The 21,025-nt window shown below is 48.9% G+C and overlaps 1 protein-coding gene across 2 annotated transcripts in view; it reads left to right on the forward strand.

The window, feature by feature from the left end:
- ZBTB7C (zinc finger and BTB domain containing 7C) overlaps positions 1 to 21,025 on the forward strand; it is a 164,213-nt gene that overhangs the window by 93,948 nt on the left and 49,240 nt on the right. Inside the window, exon 4 of one of the 2 annotated variants that reach the window (XM_055698880.1) lies at positions 20,407 to 20,490. The exons of the other annotated variant lie outside the window; for it this stretch is intronic. The gene's annotated coding sequence lies outside the window, so the exon portion shown is untranslated. The remainder of the gene's footprint in view (positions 1 to 20,406; positions 20,491 to 21,025) is intronic. 2 annotated transcript variants of the gene reach the window in all.

Raw genomic sequence — 21,025 nt, forward strand, 5'->3', positions numbered from 1 at the left:
CTAGGACATCGCTGAGCCAGGTAAGCACGCAGGGATTGCTGCTGCCTGGCCATGGTTTCTTGCTTCCAGAAGCTCAGATGATGTTTGCTTCTCTTCTGTGCATCTCCTTTGCTATAGTCCTGTTTTTGGTTTGCTACCCATTGTGGAGAGAAATAAAATCTCCTCTAATGTCACTGTGATATATAAAGGTAGTAAAATGTGGGAAACTGTGAGGTTCCTCTGGGACACTTGTAACATTTCAGAAGCACAGGAGATTATCCATGCTCTCCTGAGCTGGAGCCCAGAGCCCAGTCCCCACAGGTCCGCTGGTGGCTCTTGTCTCAGAATAGCTCTGGATAAGATGTGCTGTCAGGGGAGGCAAAGGGAAGGGATTTATTTAGCATGACTGGGAAGCTGGCACTTTCCAAGCTGTACGATCATAGGGTGACTTCTATTGAGGAGACAGTCAGACTGGACTGGTTGGCATGTTGGTGTGAAGGGACACCTGCCCTGGGTGTCTCCTGAGGCGCACTCCATGCCAGCTGATAACCCATGTCATTTAGGAGAGGTTTTGCTCCTCACCACTCTGCATTTCTGCCCGGTGCTCTGGGACAGATCCAAACCCCACCAGCATCAGGAGAGCTTTTTCTCTGACTTCAGCTGGCTCCATCCTCCCCAGAAAGTAGATTTGACACAACCTCCATGTAACAGTTTATTCCTGGTGACAAGTGCACCTTCCCCAGCGACCTTTCACACCGCCGAAAGGAGGGAGCAGGGTGCCGGTCCCCTTCCAGGCAGCCCAAGAGCAGGGCTGTCAGAGCCAGGGAGCTTGCATGCCGTTAAGAGAAATCCTCCCCGCAGTACCCAAGGGACCCGAGTGCTGGTTCAAAAGGTTGAGAAGCACTGTCAGCTCCTGTTTGGGGCTGCTGTGCTGAAGGGAGATCCTGCCAAGAAGGTCAGAGGCTGAAGCCGGCTGAATTTGAAGTGATTGTGGTTTGAAATGATCTTTCAGGTTTGTCAGCCCCGTCAGAATGTAGCTTGCGTAAGGGCAGCCAGGAGCCTGGAGTGCATCGGGTTGGGCAACCAGCCAGCCGAGGATGGGTGTCCTTGCAGGTGACACAGCTGGGCCCCGTGATTTCTCCAGCAAGGCGGTGTTCCACTTCATCTGCAGCAAGGGAGAAAGTGCGGGTGGCCACAGGGAAGGCAGGAACAAGGACATCAGCCTCAGTGTTGAGTTTGCCATGGTGTGTGCTGAGGTCCTTCTGACGGCAGCAGAGCAGTAGGGATCCCTCCCTCCCTCCCTCCCTCCCTCCTTCCATCTACTCAGCTTCCAGACCCAGGTATCCTTCCCCATGCATGTGGGTACATCCCTTTCCCACTCTTCTCAACATAGCTGACGTTTGCTCATGTCAACGGTAGAGCCTCCGTTGGCTTCCATGGTGCAGGGTGAAGCTTGCTGTGCTTGTCTTCCATCAGCATTTCATTTAAAATGCATCCAGTTCATGAGTACTCTTGCTCCAGGTTTCTTTATCAAAACGCTTTGTAAAGAAACTTAGAACAGCAATAGCAACAGAGCAAAAAAAAGGGGCAATGTTTCTTGGTATGGAAAAATATCTCCAGCCCACCAAACCCCCGTTTTATTCTGGTGGAGCAGAGGCAATCCAACAGCTTCCCTTTTGTTTTGTGGTTCACAGATATTGTCATATTCACACCTGAATTCTTTTACTGAAAATTTGGTGTCATTTCTTCCCCCTTTTGCCCAGGGAACCAACAGATTTGAAGTGGAAACATCCTTCCTGGTTCTGCAAGAACTGATTACTGCAGACCAGTAGCATCAGTGGGTTGGAAACTGCAGCCTGCATTTCATCGCCTAGCAGAAGTCCCATCTGTCAGTGGCAGCTGAATAGTTCTCCTCTGCTAACAAAATTATTTATTTTGACCTGTCATTAAGGATATTCATGCAGCAGGGTGAAAGGTGGGAATGATCTATGCTTTGTGAGTTTTACAAGCCCATTTTGTATTTGTCTCGGTGGTAGAGGAACGGTAAAGAACTCTGTGCTCATGCCTGTTATGATAAGTGAGTTTTGGAAGAGGTTTTCTGTCTGATAGTCCATCTAAAACTGTGGGGAAATGCCATTCTAAAGGCTGTTAAAACACAATTGCTCACTGATTTACACAGTCAAGGAGTGCCTCTTTAGCAGGAGATGTATGCCGAATAAAAGCAGTTCAAGTGGTGCTTTTAATAAATAGATAATGGAATGGCATTTTATCTTCTGCTTTATTCCGTTATGTTAGCGTAAGGTAGCATATCCCTCTGATAGATTTTGAGATAGCAGAAACAGAAAGTCAAACCACTTTCTTTGTATCTCTCTGAAGCCAAGTTGTGCGCTGCTGAAAGGCACTGGGTTTGCAGCGCTTGTGAACTGGGATTTTTTTTTGCCATTGAGCAATGATGGATCAGTTTAGCTGGGTCCCACCAGGCTGCTGTGCAGGGCACTGATCATAGAAGCATGGAATATTTCCAGTTGGAAGGGACCCTTAAGGAGCATGGAGCTCCTCGCAGGACTACCTAATACTAGATCATATGACCAAGAGCATCATCCAGATCGTCCTTGAACTCTGTGTGCTGTGACCACTTCCCTGGGGAGCCTGTTCCAGTGACCAAACACCCTTTCAGGGAAGAACCATTTCCTAATGTCCAGTCTGAACTTCTCTGATACAGCTTCCATGATGCCTTGGCTTTGGCCATGGGGCTGTCACCTTGCTGGGTAGCAAAGCTCATGCTTCACATCACCACCACCATCTGGGGTCCCCTCCAGGCCCCAGCTCCCATGGGTTTGGGTGGGAAGGGTGTGGAGGCACAGGGAAGGAGGTACTTCTGCAGGAAACTCCTCTCCCAGCCCTTGGGCTTTCCTGGAGGCTCCAGGTCGCTGGGGCTGAGTGCCATGGAGCTCAGCGAGCAGTTGGCTGCTGGGTTAGGAAAGAAACAGGACACTTGTGGAGGCAGGAAAAAGGTCATTTATCCTGTCGCTGCTCATCCTTACTAATTCATTGTTTCCGTTGAAAACCCAGCACTTAGCTGCTTCATGAATGAACCTAGTGTTTGTGCCTCAAAAAACAACCTGGTCCAGTGAAAAATAAGAGCTGCTTTCACCTCCTGTCTGGTCTGCTGCTCTTGTTTTCTTCTGCTCGCATCCATCCTGCCTGGGTGGCAGTCCAGGTTGTCCCCATGGAGCAGGGCTGGAGCCTAGGGGTTGGAATCATAGACTCATGGAATGGTTTGGGTGGGAAGGGACCTTCAAAGTCCCTCCAGCCCAGCCCCCTGCCATGGGCAGGGACACCTTCAGCTGGATCAGGTTGCTCAGAGCCCGTCCAGCCTGGCCTTGGATGTTCCCAGGGATGGGCCATCGGGCACCTCTCTGGGCCGCCTGTGCCAGTGTCTCACCACCCTCAGCGTAAACATTTTCAGCCCAGGGGCTGCTCGGTGAGCCCAGAGGATCCCTCTGTGGGTGAGGTTTGCTGGGCTGGGACTGCAGAGGCTCTCACACGCCAGAGGGGATGGGAAAGCTCCAAGAAGAGGTTTGGAGAGGGGGAAGTGACTTAGCTGCAGGGCGAGTGGGGTCTAAAGGAGGAAGGCCAGATAGACCTGGGAAGCTTTGGGCAGTGGGGCTGGAGGGTGACCCAGCTGATGTGATGGGACCAAGAGGTTGCCCAGCGTGGCGGCTCTGGTGAGCACACCCTCTTCCAGCAATGCCCCAGGTGTGAAAGGGGCAGATGGAGTGGAGGAGTGGTCTCTGCTGAGTGGTAGCTGGTCTCCTAATGTGCTTTAGCAGCTGGGATTGAGGAGAGCTGGCACCACGTCAATCGTGAGCTCTCCCAGGACCAGCTGTGAGCGAAGGGCAATGAGAACAATTACCAGCCAGAGGAAAAAATCACTGAGAGAGAGGCTGGAAAAAGCTGAGGGGGGAGGCATATAGCCAAGCAGGCACAGAGGAAAGGGGATCTCTAAGCCAGTGTGTGACCTGAGAAAGTACATTTGATGTTTCTGGTCTCTAACACAGGGTCTGTTTAAGGAAGCAGCCGTGTCCATGAGAAAATGCTCTCCCATCAGGATGGGTCTGCAAAACTTGCTGACATGGGATGCCTCCAAAGCTGGGAACTTAACGCTCAAATAAGGCTTGGATGGTGTTTGGGAATGACAAAGTAAACAAGAGCTGTACATTAGCAGGAAGACATGAGATTTGGAAGAGCGATTAGACCTCATTATTCAGTGTTTAAAACAATCTTGAGCTGGTTGGGGTTGAGAGAGCACCTTCCTGGAGGCACAGCTGGGGTTTGATGCATCAGCCTCTCGGTGCTGGGCTGTTCTGGGCAATTGTCGGACCCTGGATTTGACCTAAAGCTGTAATGCCAGGTTGCTTGGGCTCTTCACATCACTGCTGGCCTTGTCCATGAAGCTTTGCTCCCAGGAATCCTGCCAGCAGGGAGAGCAGCTTTGAAGCTCTTCCCAGGGTAGGGAAGAAACCAAGAAATTAGTAGGTATTTCCTAAGAGAAATCTGGCTGGTCCATTTGGTACTCCCAAAAAGGCTGGTGAGATGGCACAGCACCGAGGAAGGCTGCAAAAGAGGGAAGCAGAGTAATCAAAGTAGAAGGTGATTAAAACCCAAGTAAAACAGCAGCAAGGATGGTCTCAAGGGAGGGAGAAAATCTGGCAGGGCTCCACAGGGGAGGGTTAGCAAAGGGGGGGTGGAAATTAAAACAGGGTAGTGATGAAGGTCAAGTGTATCTCCAAGGCTTTGGGAACTGGGGGTAACGCTAACTCTGAGCTGCAGCAGCTGCTGCTCCAGGGAAGGAAGGTGGAAGGGAAATGTTGATTTGTTAAATGGGAACAAATAAATTGGTGTATAAAGCTGTGACATTTGTTTCCCCGGTCTGAAGGCGAGAGCTGCAGTTGAGCCTGGTTAGGCTGATGTTAACAAGGTTTGCTGAGGTTTTGCAGGTTTTTAAGCCAGCCTTCCTTTTGCATAGTCCTGCTTATGAACTCTCCTTCTCTGTGATGTTTCCCAGTGAAACAAAAGGTGGACTGGAGATGCTGCTTTTCTGACCTCTCACTTAGGTGTTTGGTGCCTCTGTTCTGCAGGCCTGGCGTGCTGGGCAGGGAGATGTTAGCTGAAAGGGATTAGGTAGCACAGCAGAGATGGACCAAATGGTCACCTTACCCCAGCTATCTCATCGATGTCACCCCAACCCTGACCTGCTTTGGGCTGCAAGCACCCCCCCAGAGCGTGTCAGCCTCCCAGGGCTCTTCCCAATTGCCTCCTTTCCCAAAGCGGGTCAGGAGTCCTTGTCTCTCCCCACCTGCATCCCGCCCAGCTGCACAACAAAGTCCTCCTGGTTAATGAGACTCGTTAGGCTAATGCGGGGGAGTGAACATGTGAACCCCCTACATCTTTCCTTCCCTCCTCCACACTGTTTCAAGCCCTTCAACCAGGACAATGCCTGCTCCAGCACTTGGAGCAAAGGGGGTTCACGGAGAGGTACAGGGCCACCACCACGAGCAGGAGCACGTGCTCATGGGGTTCAGGTGGGGCTCAGAGGCAGGCAAGGGAAAATGCTGCCACAGCTTTCAGTTCCCACTCCTCTGAGCATTCTAGCAGAGTTTCATTGCACTCACAAGAATTCTGGCTCAAGCAGCCTCCAGGAACGGGCTGTGTAGGTGTGACTTGGTGTTTGAATGGGTCAGATTTTGTGTTCAAATGGCTTGGAAGTGCCCTCATGCCTGGCTGTGATGTCTGATGGGAGGCAGCTCCAGGCCATGCAGGTTTGCTACGGGATCGGAGCCACACTGCCCTTCCCCAGCGACCCACCACGGCCAGGACCACCCCTCAGCCCGGAGCAGCTGATGTTTGGGTGGAGGGTGTAACTCCCAGCCAACCTGGCTGAGCCACCCCACCACCAACACAGTGGCTGCAAGGGCTGAGCTGCCATCTCCTCCATGGCAAGCTGAACATGACCCAAGTGGAGAAGCCCTTAGCAAGTCCAAGCACTGCAAAAGAGCTTTTCGATGTAGAGTGCATCTCTCATGATTACACTCCCCAAAGTGACTTACTTTCGTTTACAGTATCTTGACCTAAAGACCTGTCCCAGCAGAAGAAGATCAGGTGGAAATCATGGTGCTCCCCTGCTTCTGAAAAGCTCCTGATTGCCTTTTTGTTTCTTTGCTGACTTTCTCTGTTCCCATTATCTCATGATGGGGGAGTTTTTTAAATGAGCAGGTTTGGGAACAGCAAGGCCATGGAGCTAAGAGCCGTCTCCTGCACACAGAGATTCATTACCTGCTCCCATCTAAGCCAGGAGAGAAGCCAGCCTGCTTGTCTTTTTCTTTTTGTTAATAAAACTATGACAGTGGGAATTTTTAAAAATCAAATTAAAGCACAGAAGGACTTAAGAAAGTGTAGGGGCTACAAACTAGTGGTGGAGCAAAAAGGACTCATTAAAATACAAATTATTTAGGAGAACAAACTGGAATGCCATTATACAAAGTGTCACCGACTCGTTTTCATTTCACTGAGTCCAGCCTGGGGTTTGGCTGCACATGATAAATGAGTCCGTCCTACTCCTCCTCCTTTTTTTTTTTTTTTTTTTTTTTTTTTTTTTAATATGGGTGGGGGAGGGAAATATGCAGTTACGATTTCATCTTGTTGAAAAAATCACATCCTGCTGGAGCAGTCACAGCCAAATCTTTTGGGAGCGTTTTGGAGGGACAGGGGTGCTCCCCGCGTGCTGGGATTTGGGGTGCAGCTGTAGTGAGCTGGAACTTCATAGGGCCAAATCCCGTCCCTCTTGGGTGAGTGATCTGATTCCACATCAGTGCCCGGGTCTTACATGTCTCCCTGAATGTGCAGTCCTGGGTCCCACTTGCCTGCTTGAACCTGGGTGAGCACTCGGGGTCCCTGTTGCTGAATTTGGGAGGGTGCTGCAACAGGGTGCCTGAACCAAGCCTGACACAGCCCCTGCTTACACAGCAACCCCTGATCGCAGTGCCAGCCTGCCCGATGCGCCGGCTGAGTAAGGGTTTTAAGACAAGAAGCCTTTGTCCTCTGTGGTTATTTAATTTTATTTTTTTTTTCCCCTCTCTTCTAAATAATTTGCTCTGGCTGCGCCATCTCAGGCTTGGCTGGAGGGGGAGGGGGGGGGGGGGGGGATGTTCTGCCTTGTCAAGTGCTAATTGCAGCAGAGGAAAAACATGCTGGCCGAGCAGGGAGCTGGGGTGGAGGCGAGGAGGAAGGTGGGAGTGAAGGCAATATCTTTTTTGGAGGGATGGAGTGCTTGTGGTTGCATTACTCTCCTCGCTCCGGCTGCTCCTGGATGCAGAGCCAGGGAGGAAGAGATGGTGGGAGGCAGGCAAGGCAGCAGGCAGCGCAGGGTGTTCCCTGGCAGGGCTCTCACCCACTGAGGACTTTGTGCAAAACACACATTTGAGGTCACACTTGGGAACGATGTCATGGTGGTCCTGCCCCCCCTTTAGTGCAGGGACGCGGGAGCAAAGTGCTCAGGGGCAGCCACAGAGGTTTGGGTGCTGCTGGTGTCAGTGCATCCTTTCTGATAAATTTGGGTGAGATAGAAGAAACAAAAATCAGTGCTGCTTTGGGGAGATGGAGTCTTCTGTGAGCTGCTGGCAGCTTGGGTGATGGGAGCCACAATGGGGAGGATGATCCCAGGTTCAAGGTCTGTGGCTGGTACGAGCTGCATCTTCCCAGTAGCATTTGCAATGAGACCCCAAAGTGTGTTTTTTTGATGGGGACACCAAATTTTTACCTTGCATCTGGGCAGCCCAGTGAGGTGGCTGCGACTGCCTTGAAGAAGGCTCCGCCATCAGTATGGATAACCTCACCATAACTGTGTGTGGTGGGATCCAGTGATTCAGTGATTTTAAGCCAAACTGGCTTTTTTCTGTGGTTTTTTTTTTCCACCCAAGTTTGAAACATTTTGCAATGTCTAACGTTAGGTAAGACTTTGATTTAATGCATTATCTCTTGAATTCACCTTCAGCAATAACAATGTATTCCAATCCTCTGCTCAGATGTTGATGGATGGGGCCTGTTTGAGTTAAACATCTGGGATGTGAATTGTTGACCCCTTTCCGTCCCTGAAGCAAGAACAGTTGCAGGAGCCCTTGAGGAATGGTGTGAGCAGCAGGTTCTCCATTACTGGTTAGTGGCAAAGTCAAATGGAAACTAGGCCAGGGGAGTGGAGTGCCCTTAGCCAGACTTCTCCAGCCTCCTTGAAGGTTTAGGACACATGCAGTGGTAAGAAGTCCTCTGCAAATCCTGGGAGATGGAAAAAAAATAGGTTGGAGGCTAAATTCTTCCTTGGACAGGTTTTAGGAGGACAAAAAGACATGAGTAAAAAAAAAATGCTTTTCTGTAAGGCTTTTTCCCAGAGACTGTTGCCCACTTCTGCTAGGTTGGTACCTCTGGAGCTAAAGAAGCCTTTGGGTTTGTCTCAGGCTGGGATTAGGGAGCAAACCTCTCAGGTCACTCTCCAGGGTCCCTGTGGGCTCCTCCCTAGGAGATGCCACAGAGTCAGTCCTGCATGAGACCCTCCTCCCCATCCTTGCCACCCCAGGGACCTGCTCTCTCCCCCTGCCCCGAGGGCTGGGAAAGCAGGGAGAGCACAGCAGCCCCAGGAACCTCCATGAGGTGGCCTAACCTTCATGTGCCTGGTGTGCTCATGAGGTTGCTGTGGGCTTTCTTAGCTCTTGAGACAGAGAGGTCTCCCGTCATCTTTTACATGATAGAGCAGATCTGGTCCCTTCCAAGGCAACCACAGAAGCAGCAGGAAGAAGGGCAGATACCAAACTGCCCTACCATACCCAGAAGACACAAACAAAGGCTGGGCAGGGAGCCCTGATCCCGTGACCTGGCTTGGTGTGTCCAAATCACTAAGGGACCTGTTCCGTGCCCTTGCAGTGCCCTGAAGACCAAGGACATGGACTACCCTTGGGATATGAGAGTGAGGAGCCGACGGATGTGCACCCTCCTCTGCCCTGCAGGGCCCTCTTCTGCTCTGAACCTGGAAAAAAGCAGTCTCCCATGCATTTGCTGAGCCCCGTATCTCATCTCCAGTATCCACCCAAGCAAGGGATGGATGTTGGCTGGCCATGCCCAGGATGAGCAGCTCTTCCTGTGCACCATGTCTTCCCTGCCCTCCACCTTCATCCCCATTGCACTGGCACCTTTGCACCAGCTGCCCATCACTCAGCATTGTTCCTCGCTGCCGCATCAGCCACCTGGTCCATCAGGCAGTGCTGCCTTTGCTGAGTAACTCCTGTTTTTCTAAGGTGGGGAGTAGAAATAAAACAATAAAAATGAAGATGTAGTAGCGCATGACTTCAGGGGGAGCTGAATGATGCTTCAGAAAAAAAGAAGGTGCCTGTTCAGGGAGAAGTGGTGATGCTAAGAAGATGCTTGCAATAGTGTGTTACTGGTGTACCTAGGATACAGTGAAGCTGCATCATGTAGGGTTGTTTAAGCATTTCCATTTTCTCATGCTGAAGGTTTCTAAAAAGTGTTTTCATTCAGCTGTTAGGTTTCTGGTTTTGGAGCAGCAGGCAAGACCTAGATGTCCAAGTCCGCAAGGCTGCCCGCAGGGATGCTGACTTCCACTCTCGGTGCCCCTATGCTTGCCTTGGAGGTGTCACTGAGGTGTTCATCCATGCATTAACTGCTGTGTTTTCCCAAGGGGCGGCTAAGGGTCAGGGATACGAAAGGCCAGATGGAATATTCTTGTTAGAAAAAGCTGGATCCAGCTTTAATTGATTTCCTTGGGGTCACAAAGGTCAGCATCGGAATTAAGCCCTGCGAGGAGCGCAGAAAGGGCTGGTCTGGGTCATGCATCCTCTCCTAGGCAAAGGCCAACCCCAGATGCTGCAAAAAACCTGCAGTATGGAGTCACTCTTCTCAACCTCTCTCATCCCAGGCTCCGATTTACCTCCTGATACCCACTCCAAGGGCTTTTCCTTGGAGATGTTGGGGTGTGCATAAGATCCAACCTTCTGTCCTCCTGCCAGGGCAGGCATCCACAACTTTCTGCGGGGATGTGGTCCCTACCACCACCTGCCACGGTGTCACCTCCCAGATTCTGCATCGATTCTGAGCATCCCGCTTCTGTTTTTCACTGACTGCTCCCTTCTTCTTATCCTCTGAGGTGGAGTGATGACCCCAGCCAGATGCTTGGCTGCCATCATCTCCGCTTTGCTCAGATGGCTTGGCCTCTCCTGTTTGTGTAGCACATAGCTGATTTATCAGCAACGATGTTATATTTGCTTCTAGATAAGAAAACGCTGAATATTGGGGGGTGGGATTGAGCCTTGTGAAATCCCCCTGGAAACAGTCCAGTTCCCCTCTGACAGCTGTTTGTTGTGACCAGCTCTGAATCCCCTGCTCCTGTGCTTCATTCTTACAATACAGCGCTCATTTTTTAATCAGCACATCACATCATAGTAAATCAAACACCTTACAAAAGCTTATGTATATCATCTCTAGGCAATTATCTTTATTAACCAAACTTGTAATCTCCTCAAGGAGCAAAATCAGTGTTGTTTGACATGGTATGTTTGCCACAGAACCTCTGTAATGAGCATTAACTGTGTTCCTGTCCTTTAATTCCTCTTCTGGTTGACTCTCAGGAGGGTTCCCATTATTTTACCCGTGACTGATGACAGACAAGCCAACCTGTTCATCCAGCCATCCTGCTTGCCCCCCTTTTGCAAATCAGTGCAGTATTTGCATGCTTCCAGCCGGCTGGATCTTCCCCAGTATTCCAAGATTTATTAAAAATTAACATCAGTGGGCCAGAGAGCTTCTCAGCCAGCTGTTGGAGGGCTCTTGGGAGCAAGTTATCCAGGCCTGCTGATTTAAAATTGTTTATCGCTAGTAGATGCTGTTTAACAACCTCCTTGGTTACTAATGGACTGGAAAGTACTTCATCCTCCTCATGTGATACAAGCATCTCATCCTGCTTCTTTCCAAATGTGGAGCAGAAATATTGATTGAACACTTCTTGCCTTTTCTGCATCATTACTTTTCTCCCCATCTGAGGCTGCGCTACTGATTTATACAAAGGCATTATAATATTTCCAGGATTATCTGCCGTCCCTTTCCATATGCAGCTGAACATCTTGTTAGCTTTGCGGCTGTGGCTGTGCGCAGAGCAGAGGTGCTCTCTGTTGCTGGGAAGTCCCTTCCTTGGTTTGACACAGTTTAGGACCCTGGCAGGTGCCTGAGGAGCAGAAATTCCTCTCCCTTCCCTGCATCGCTTTGCATTTATTAAGGAGGAGTTATTAATTTGCTGCACTGTTGCCCATCCATTTGGGTTGCTGAGCAGTTGGGCCACTTCCAAAAACTCCAAAACCACTGGCCCCCTCAGCTTTCACAAAGGATGATCTTTGCCTCCAAAACCTTCATTTTTAAGTCATGAACATTCTCCACCTTAACATACCTGTTAATGCCTCTGCCTCCATGCTGCTGTGCTAATTTTAGGTTAGTCATCCATGGATGTACAAGTCCTCATCTCTCCTTAGCACTTTGTGACTGCTTTCTCCACCAACCTAGAAGAGAGTTGCTGTTTCTTTCTATCTTCTTATCTTTGCTCTTTTCCTTTCCTCCTGTTTCCCCAGCTCTCTCCTGCTCCAGTTCTCTGCAAGAATAAATCCCAGGGCTTGGGGCAGGGAGGGCAGATGCACTTGATGCTGGGGCAGAGCTCTTCCAGGAGCTCCTCCTGCAGGCAGCAGAGCCCTGGGACTGGTGTTACCAGTACAGGTGAGATAGGGGTGCTGGGTGCCCTATAGAAAGGGCAGCCTTACTTCCATCTGCAACCCATGGTCACCAGTTCCCCTTTGTTCAACGTTTCGCTCCCAGCTTTGAGCAGCTCTTGCAAGATGAGGACAACATGAGTTTCCCATGTGCAGATTGCGCTGGCTGAACCAGAAATGGAGTTTTGCTTCTGTGATGCTCTTATCCCTTCTTATCCCTTATCCCTGCTGCTGATTCAGCAAGGTGGGAGGCGATGCAGGGGCTCTGACCTGCAATTACTGCACATGCTCTGGGGCAGTGCCTGAGGATTCTAGGGTGATGGAACAGCCCATCCACAGCGTGGCAGTATCATTTGGGACTTAGGTTAATATTTTTGGCTGATAAGAATTTCTTCTTGTGTTGTCCCTGTTCACACCACTCCCCTTAGCAAGTGTGCCACAGGACCACATGCAGCTATCATCATTTAATCTGTACTAAAGAGTTTATCATACAAACACGTTTTCTCCCACTACGAGTCCAATCTCATCCTCTTCAAAGGGCAACTTGAGATAGGAGATAGGACGACCACATTTTGGGTTTAGTGGTTGTGTTTTTTTCCTGGATCAGCTGTATTTTGCTTTTTTCTTGGTTGAGTGTAGGAAAGTGGGGTCTGATGAAGTCTGGGGGTACGGAGGGTGGGCATGGATAACAGGCGTGGTTTTTTGCCCCATGTTGGCCCATAAGTAGAGGAAATGGCCTGAAGTTGCACTAGGGGAGGTTTAGATTGCATCTTAGGAAAAATTTCTTCACCAAAAGGGTGGCCAAGCCCTGGCACAGGCTGCCCAGGGAGGTGGTGGAGTCGCCATCTCTGGAAGGATTTAAAAGACGTGTAGATGAGGCACTTAGGGACATGGTTTGGTGGTGAGCTTGGTGGTCCTGAGTTAATGGTTGGACTCGACCTCAGAGGTCTTTTCCAACTAAATGATTCTATGATTCTCTCCTATGTTGCCTTCGTGGCAGGCTCCAGCCCATCCAGGCTGGGAGGAGGTAGGCAGAAGGCCTCTTTCTTTCTTCTCCTTCGAAGAAGATGGGGCTCTGCCAGCCCCCTCCAGCTTTCTTCGGCATGGGGAGAGGGGAAGCTGGGGGCTGAGGAGACCCAGTGGTGTGAAAAGACCACAGGGTCCATCTTTTAATCTATGAAGCCCTCAACAACCTATCCATGGCTTTTTTTGTGAGCAATCTCCACCCCTGGTCCAGCTCTCTGCAGCCACATCGGTTGCCAGCAGAGGTGTGTAGCCCAGCAGTGAGATGCTGTGGAAAGGAGATGCTCACAGCTCTCAGCCTTGCTCATAGGATCATAGCCTTCAAGTCCCTACTTTGGGAAGAGAGCCAAACTGTTTTCTTTAGCAGAAAAAGGCTTGATGAGATGCTCAGAAACTAAAGCTAGACACATCCAGGCAAAAAAAAAAAAAAAAAATATAAAAAGATGCACATTTTTTATACTGAGGCTAATAAACTGCTAGAAACACTTGCCAAGGATCAGGGCAAGACACCCTTGATTTGAAATCTTCCAGCCAAGATTGCCTCTGTTTCTAAATGCTGGAGGGCAGGCAGGAATGAAAGCCTCACTGCAGAAATTACTGGGTGAAGTATTTTATTTTCTATGAAGCTGGAGGGCATAATACATGATCATAGCGGTGCCTGTTGCTTGAAAATACCGGTATGAAATAAACCTTTGTTTTAGAGCCTAAATTTCCTATAAAGTGTGGCCTGAAATCCATGAATAGAGTTAGCATAGGTGTTAAAATCTTGAATAATGGAGTGAATATTATGAGGAGTAGGCAAAAAATGTTCTGCTTCGAAGGCTGTGACAGCGAGGGGTGAGGATGCTTGGGAACAAAGATGCAGGCTGTGAAGGAAAACACTCCTGCACCCACTACAGGGAGGTTGATCGGTTGTGTTCAATATCGTGTGTAGCTCAGGTCCTCCCTCCTGAGCACGGCGTGAAAGCAGAAGAAATAAAAGCTTGGCTTTTGCTAAGGTAAAGAATGACCCACCATGTCAATTTTTCTGCGGGAAGAATGGCTGAATTCAGTGTTTTCCTTTCTCACTCCATCCTGCTGCAACACTTCGCGGTGCGGCTGGGCAGGCCAGCAAGCAGATAATGAATCTGCCGAAATGTGGTTATTGATATGGCTGAGATCATTATACCTAAGGGTCTTGTGAGCTTTCCCATCTAAAGGGGCATTTTTCAGAAGCTTGCGGTCATGACATAAACAGTCTCATTTCGTATGAAATCTCAGCTGGCGAAGTCCTCAGCCTGGGAGCATTTTTTAAATATGTTATCAGGAAGGTAAATCAGGTCAGTTGCATATATATATTTTTTTTTTAGCTAGGAGAAGTAAAATGGTTCATTTGCCTCTCACTATTAATATGATATTCTGCAAGGAACTATGGCCTGATCCACAGCTTTTGAAAGCAAATGAGATTGTTTCCACCCACATCAGGGAGCTTCTGCTAAATTTCTTATTCCCGGATAAGAATAACTTCCTAGATTGTGGAAATGAAAGCAAGTGGTCAGGGCAGACAGTTATCAGTGCCTGGAGACTGGCATGCTGGTTACAGTGGGCAGTTTGCTTGGTTGTCCTTAGCCCATCCGTGGGTGGGATGGTGCGAGCAGACCCCAGCAAGGAGTCATGGCTCATTTTGTGCAAGAGCAAAGCAAAAATAACCTGTCAAGAAATTGCGAGGCAGGGAATGCGTTTCAAAAGTTGCACGTAGCAATTGTGCTGGGGCTGTGGGTTGTGCAAGGAGTTTTAAAGTGATTGCAGTGGAAGTCAGGCTGAAGTCTGCAGCCATCACTAGATGCTCTCCACTTGCCTCCTTTTCACCTCCCAGCAGACTGTCTTTACATCATTTAGTTTTTTAACCACCTATCTCAAGTTCACTCTGGGGTGCTGGGAAGGTTTTTTGGAATCAGGGGTGGTGACACATGTAAAGTAAATGTTCAGAAGCCCTATGTGGTCTGAGCATCCCTGGAGGTCTTCATCTCACCCAGCTTCAGCTGCCCTGGGCTGGGAGAGGTGCCTCCAATCAAACTCTGTGCCAACCTGTCAAGCTCTGCAAAGTGGCTCTGTGATCCACATCATGCCTTTTGTTATTAATGTCCGTTTGTGTTTAGGGTTCATCCTATGATCCTTTATTTTTAGTTGCCCTGACCCAGTCCCAGCCCTGCACAAACACAAGCTGAAGCAGACTCAGAAATCTTTCCTGATGAAAAGGAAAGGAGGACTGAAGTGTTAAAACCGAGTGAAGTGACCTGGCTACTGCCTTGAGGCGCGTGTCATCTGATGAAGTAATCAAGTGATACATCAAGTATTTATATAGGCATGGGTTCGAGGAGGAGATGTGCGCGCACACAGCGTGTGCCCTGGGGAGCAGAAGCTGGTGTCATTCCCTCCTTGCTGGTGGCTTCAGGGACGAGATGAGGATCGTGGCCCCTCCCTGATCTTCAGCGCTGAGAATGGCGCTTACCCGAGAGGAGCTGGCTACGGCTTTGTTTTGGAGGGGGATGTAATGCATTTAGCCTTACAGCACCTCTCCAGTGCCATGTCACCAAGCCTTCCACATCCTAATCTGTTGCCCTGGGAGATGATCTTTCTCTTCCACTGGGCAAGAGATTGCTGAGGCAATGGCTTTGCCCAGCTTCATCTTCTTTCATTAGACTTAAGAGTAAGACTCAGTGGGGAAAGGTCTTCCAAGCAAAATACAGTTTGAATCTGAAGTTTGTGCAGATGTTTTGTCACATTCTTGCTAACATGGGATCATTCTCATGGCCTTGTGGCACCGTGAAGTTGCAGGGGAGCAAAAAAGCCTGGGAACTGTGGATCAAGAGGGACTGGGAGCTGTGGGGCCAGCTTTATGGCTGGCATGTAGCAATAGGGCAAGGGGTCGTGGTTTTAAACTAAAAGAGGGGAGATTTAGATTGGATATTAGGAAGAAGGGAATTCCTTACTGTGAGAGCGGCAAGGCACTGGCACAGGCTGCCCAGAGCAGCTGTGGGTGCCCCGTCCCCGGCAGTGCCCACGGCCAGGCTGGGGCTGGGACCCACCTGGGCTGGGGGGAGGTGGCCCTGCCCGGGGCAGGGGGTGGGACTGGGTGGGCTTTGAAGGTCCCTTCCAACCCAAACCATTCTGTGATTCTGTGATTCACTCAGAGATGGCTGCATTTCCAGAGCCGGTACCAGTCCTGCCAGAGCAGATATACTGGGGGAAGAGGGGACATTAAGGTGCAGCTCCTTCTCTGAAGGAAGCCATATGAAGTAGCAAAATCCTGTCATATAGCTACACATACAGTGTGTATCTGTACTTGTGCACCCTGTATACCCATACAGTATCGTCTTGGATACATCCAGCCCTGTTCCTCGATAGAAATCAAAGTGTGTTTTCATTTCTCAAGGAAATCTCTGGGTAGCATAAATGACTGTATTTCTGTTGACGACAATGGAGCCTCACTGAGTTCCACCATCCATGTTAGGCAAAGCACTGGAGATCCCTTAGGAGCGGTCTGGATTATGACCATTAAGGTTCCAAATACGAAGTCACTGAGACTCTGGCTAGATGTTTTAGCAAAGCACTTAATCGACATTGGTTTTCACTGATTTGCTTTAGAGGGTTTTTTTGTTTTTTTTGAGAGGAGTGTTGTGACAGCAGCTGTGCCAGTACATACAGCCTGGACCAGCAAATCTGCCCGGTTTGTGTCATGGGGTAACTGGCAATTCACCCTCTCGCTGGAAACTGCTCCTCATCTAAGGAGCGTGAGGCAACTGGCAAGGAAACCTCTTTCACAGCTTACCTGCTCACCCTTTTCCAATGTCCACAATTACCTTTAAAGATGAAAACCCAGCAGCTCTTACCTAAGCCATGAGCGCAGAGACCTTCTTAAACCAGATGGGTTGTGTCCCCATCCTCCTTCCTCCTGACGTGATGGTACCCCAGTGATGAAGGTGTGCATCAAGGCTGTGGGCTCCATCTCTTCCTTCCAGTTACTCTACCACCTTCAAAATAAGGCCAACATTTGGAAGCACTTAGGCAAAACTTTATTGCCTGGAGAGCAGTGTTGGAAGTTAATGGGGATGTGCACCGTAGCAAATGGAAACACGTGCGGGTGTGTGGGATAGACACCTTGAAGGAAACCTTGCCAGGCTTTTCCAAGTTTCCCATATGCAAGCAGTTTCTCTGAGATTTGGGCAGGGGAGGGGGCGGAATATGTTGCTGGGTTTTATTTCTTACCAAAATTAACCTGTAAAAAAAAATATTTTTTTTTACCAACAGGTTTTGGTAATGAAATAAGGATATTTGAAGAAGAAAATTATTTTCCTTTGAAAAATAAGACTGGCGCAGCACATCTTGTAGTGGCAAATATCTTCCTCTGGCTCCTAAGAGAGCTGGATTCACTGAGGTTGATTATTGGGCTCCAACTAGCAAAAGTTTAAAACCAGCCTGAAAAACTCAGGTATGAAAGGAAAAATTGCACAAATTCACAAATCATAGTTTATTCCTAAAAAAACCAAAAGATTGCACAAATCCATGAATCACTGTTTATTCCTAAGAAAAAAAAAAACAACACCACCAAACCCCTAAAGTGTAGAAAGCAAAAATGTGTCAAGATTTATTTTGCCCATGAAAACCTTTAAATTTGATGGTAATTTATTTTTCTGATTGGACAGGCATCCTTCAAGTGCTCTTTCTTCTGGAAAGCTTTCAGTTCAATATATGTGTAATTACAGCTTTCCTGACCCGGGATAAGCAGTCATGACAATCTTTTCTATTAATGTTTTTTACTAGGTGTTTCCTTGTGCTTGTGAACCAAGGTGGGGTCTGGCACTACTCTTTCTTCTCTTCTCTTCTCCTGCTATTCTTATTTCACACCCTGTTAGAAGTAATTTAACCTCTCTTCTTTTATAGTCTAGGAGACCTGTTTATCCCTCTGTTAGCGGTGATCAAAAAACGAGGAACCAATTTCACATTGATAATGGCAAATAATTTCCAGGGTTCAGTGGTGACTTACTGGTCTGCAGTGGTTTTGGACTGAAAGGAATCACTGAGATGTTTCAGTTGTCACTGTCCATCCCCAAGTATTCTTCTGTATGAAAATATTGGGTTTGGCTTGCAGGAATTTGGGGACATTTTTAATCATAGAATTGTTTAGGTGGGAAAGGACCCTTAAGATCATCGAGTCCAACCATTGACCTAAAACTGCCAGGGCCACCGCTAACCCCTGGCCCCGAGCGCCACAGCTACAGGTGTTATAAATCCCCCCAGGGCGGGTGCCGCCAGCCCCCCGGGCAGCCTGTGCCAGCCTTGGCCACCCTTTCCGTGACGGGATTTTCCCTCATTCCCAACCTAACCCTCCCCCGGCACAAGGTGAGGCCGTTCCCTCTCGTCCTGTCGCCTGTTCCCTGGGAGAAGAGCCCGACCCCCCTGGCTCCAGCCCCTCTCAGGGGGTTGCAGGGAGCCAGAAGGTCTCCCCTCAGCCCCCCCTCTCCAGGCTGACCCCCCAGCTCCCCCAGCCGCTCCCCACAGCACTTGTGCCCCAGCCCCTTCCCCAGCCCCCTGCTCGGCTCTGGGCACGCTCCAGCCCCTCAGTGGTGCTGGGGACATTTCCATACACGTTGATTAAAAACCATCTTGGGAAGCAGTACCATGAAAAATGCACTTTGATAGTGCGGGATAGACGTAATTGTTTCTTCAATACGTTGGCTTTGGTGGATTGATGGAGGCAAGGCGTTTTGATGAGAAAAAAAATGTAGTTTTTATGGGAAATGAAAAGTTGCTTGGCTTTGTGCTTGGGGATCTTGGCCGGGGTACAGGTGAGCGGTTGAGTGGGTTCTCTTATCCCACGGGGGATGCAGGCTGTGGAAGTACCAAGGAAAGCAGCAGGTGGCAATTGGTGTTCCTCTCCACACTATCTTGGCAGTTGCTGGATGCTGCCCAAGTTTTGCTTTACCCTTATCTGGGGCCAGACATATTGTTTGCACCAACTTCATTTACTGATTTACCCAGACACTCCTTAGAAACCCAGTAGTCAGAGGAGTTGCAGATAGTGGTTTGGGTGTGGGGATGGAAGCAGCATTTTTTTTTTTTTCCTACAGACAAAGAAAACATGTAATAAAAGTTTTAAAAGTTACCGTGCTCTGAGCACGGATCTCTTCCAAACCGTGTCTGGGAGTGCCAGGTTGCCCCAGGCTATCTTACACTTGATTTTGCCTCATGCTTCAGAAAGGTTTCCCTTAATAAACAATTAAAAAATAATAAACAATTTTGGTTGTGATTTGGGTTGGGTTTGTTTTGGTTTGGTTTTTTTTTTAATGTGCTTCTTTAAAAGAAAACCAGAAGCAAAGCATGTAACATGGAAGTCTGTTTCCAGCTGCTGTCACTGGATTTATTGTATTAGAGAAAAAAAACCTGTATTTCTTTGTTGTCGTAATACCTGTGCCAGAAAGGAATTAGTGTTTTCTTAAATGCAGTGTTTAACTTAATGCTTGGAGATGTGGCTGCTGAATTTGGGGCAGAACCTCAAGGATGAGCTGATCCCTAGGGCATGCAGCAAGGAGAAGAGGAGGGACCTGTTATTTATCACTCAGCGTGATGGCCAGCCCTTTGGGGTTGCGCACATGCCGGCGAGCCGGGCTGAGCCAGGTGAACTGCTCGCGGAGGTGGCGCGCTCTGCTGAGCTGGGCTCCGGTGGGGTGGCTCCTGTGCTGGGGACAGCCTCGTGGATGGGGACAACAGGAGGTGGGTGCAGGACGGGGTCATTGGCTGTGTGGGTGCAGCTGAGGTGGCCAGGGCATGGCTTCAAAACCTGGGGGCGAGGGGGCTTTGAAGCTCCATGCTGGGCACTTGGGGAAAGGTTTTCCCAGTCACTTGTTCCTTGGATTTGGCACCTAATTTGGGGTCTTGTAACCTGGACCAGACAGTGACTGAGGACTTCGGTAAGCAACTGCCCCCCACTTTGAAGATGCTTTGCCTCCATCTTCTTGCTCGCTTGGATCATTCATGCACAAACCTGAATTTTTAGTTAAATTGTACCCGGCTCTTTTTAAAAGGGAAGGTTTTTATACCCCACCCCCTGGTTTACCCTGTCTTATCCAAACAGGGACACAGTTTGCAGGGGAAGCGGAACAGATCGGTCTGAAAGTTACCCACAGAGTTATCCCTGTGGGGGCAAATCCTCGTGTGGTCAGGGGTCACCAGTTACACCAGGGAAGGGCTTGGCTCACACGTGGGGAGCGAAAAGGATGTGCAATGGAGAATAAGAAAGGATGCAATACATCTGCTTGAAGAAAAAAAGAGATTCTAAAACCAAACAAACAAAAATACAACAAACTGCCAAGTTTTTCTTTCCAAATAACTTTGTAGGCTTGTTTAAAAAGAAAGCATTAAAAGATCCCAGTAAAATCAGTCCACATCCCGCATGTTGTTTAGACCTTAACAGCACAGGTGGACGAGGAGGGCTCTGTGCCAAATACTTTTGGTTTAGAGGGAGTGGTGGGAGTGAATTCTCCTAACCGCTCCTAGAAAGGCTTAACTTTCCACACACAAATCAATGACAATCTCCACTCGGCTGCAGACACCCGGGGAGCGACGCTGCCGGATCCCCCGAGCAGCCAAGGCAGGCGAGGGGAGGACGAGGGTCGGCATCCGGAGTGGGAAGGTGGGTCGGGTGCTGCATTTTCAGCTTCTGAAATACATGATTTTAATTTTTTTCCCCCCTTTTTAGAGCTTTTGCAGTTTATTGAGGGGAGGGGAAGGTGCTTGAATTTCATGCTCGGAGGCTAATTGTGTTCATGTTAGAAATCTTCGGCACGTCGTAGTGATCCTCTGTACAGATCTGTCGCCATTTACATGCACTTTTAATTGCTGTTTCAATTCAAAACTGTAATTTTCTTTCTGATTTTCTTGCTTGGTATCTTGAATCTTTACCAAGCATGGAGATTTTACCTGCGTATTAACACCTGTGTGATACAACCTCTCAATTTGTGGATTTTCTCCACCCACCCCCACCCCCCAAGTTCGGCATAGTTGTTTGTTTGTTTGTTTGTTTGTTTTAGGTAGGAAATATCAGTGCAAAAACACATTTGCTAACATCTCCTGCTGGGTGGGCAGAAGGGCTCAGATGAGGCAGACGATTAAAATTTATAATAGAATAGAATATATATTCTGGTCTGTTCTATATATTCTATTCTATT

The sequence above is a fragment of the Falco cherrug genome, chromosome Z, assembly GCF_023634085.1.
Source record: "Falco cherrug isolate bFalChe1 chromosome Z, bFalChe1.pri, whole genome shotgun sequence".
Classification (NCBI taxonomy): Eukaryota; Metazoa; Chordata; class Aves; order Falconiformes; family Falconidae; genus Falco; species Falco cherrug.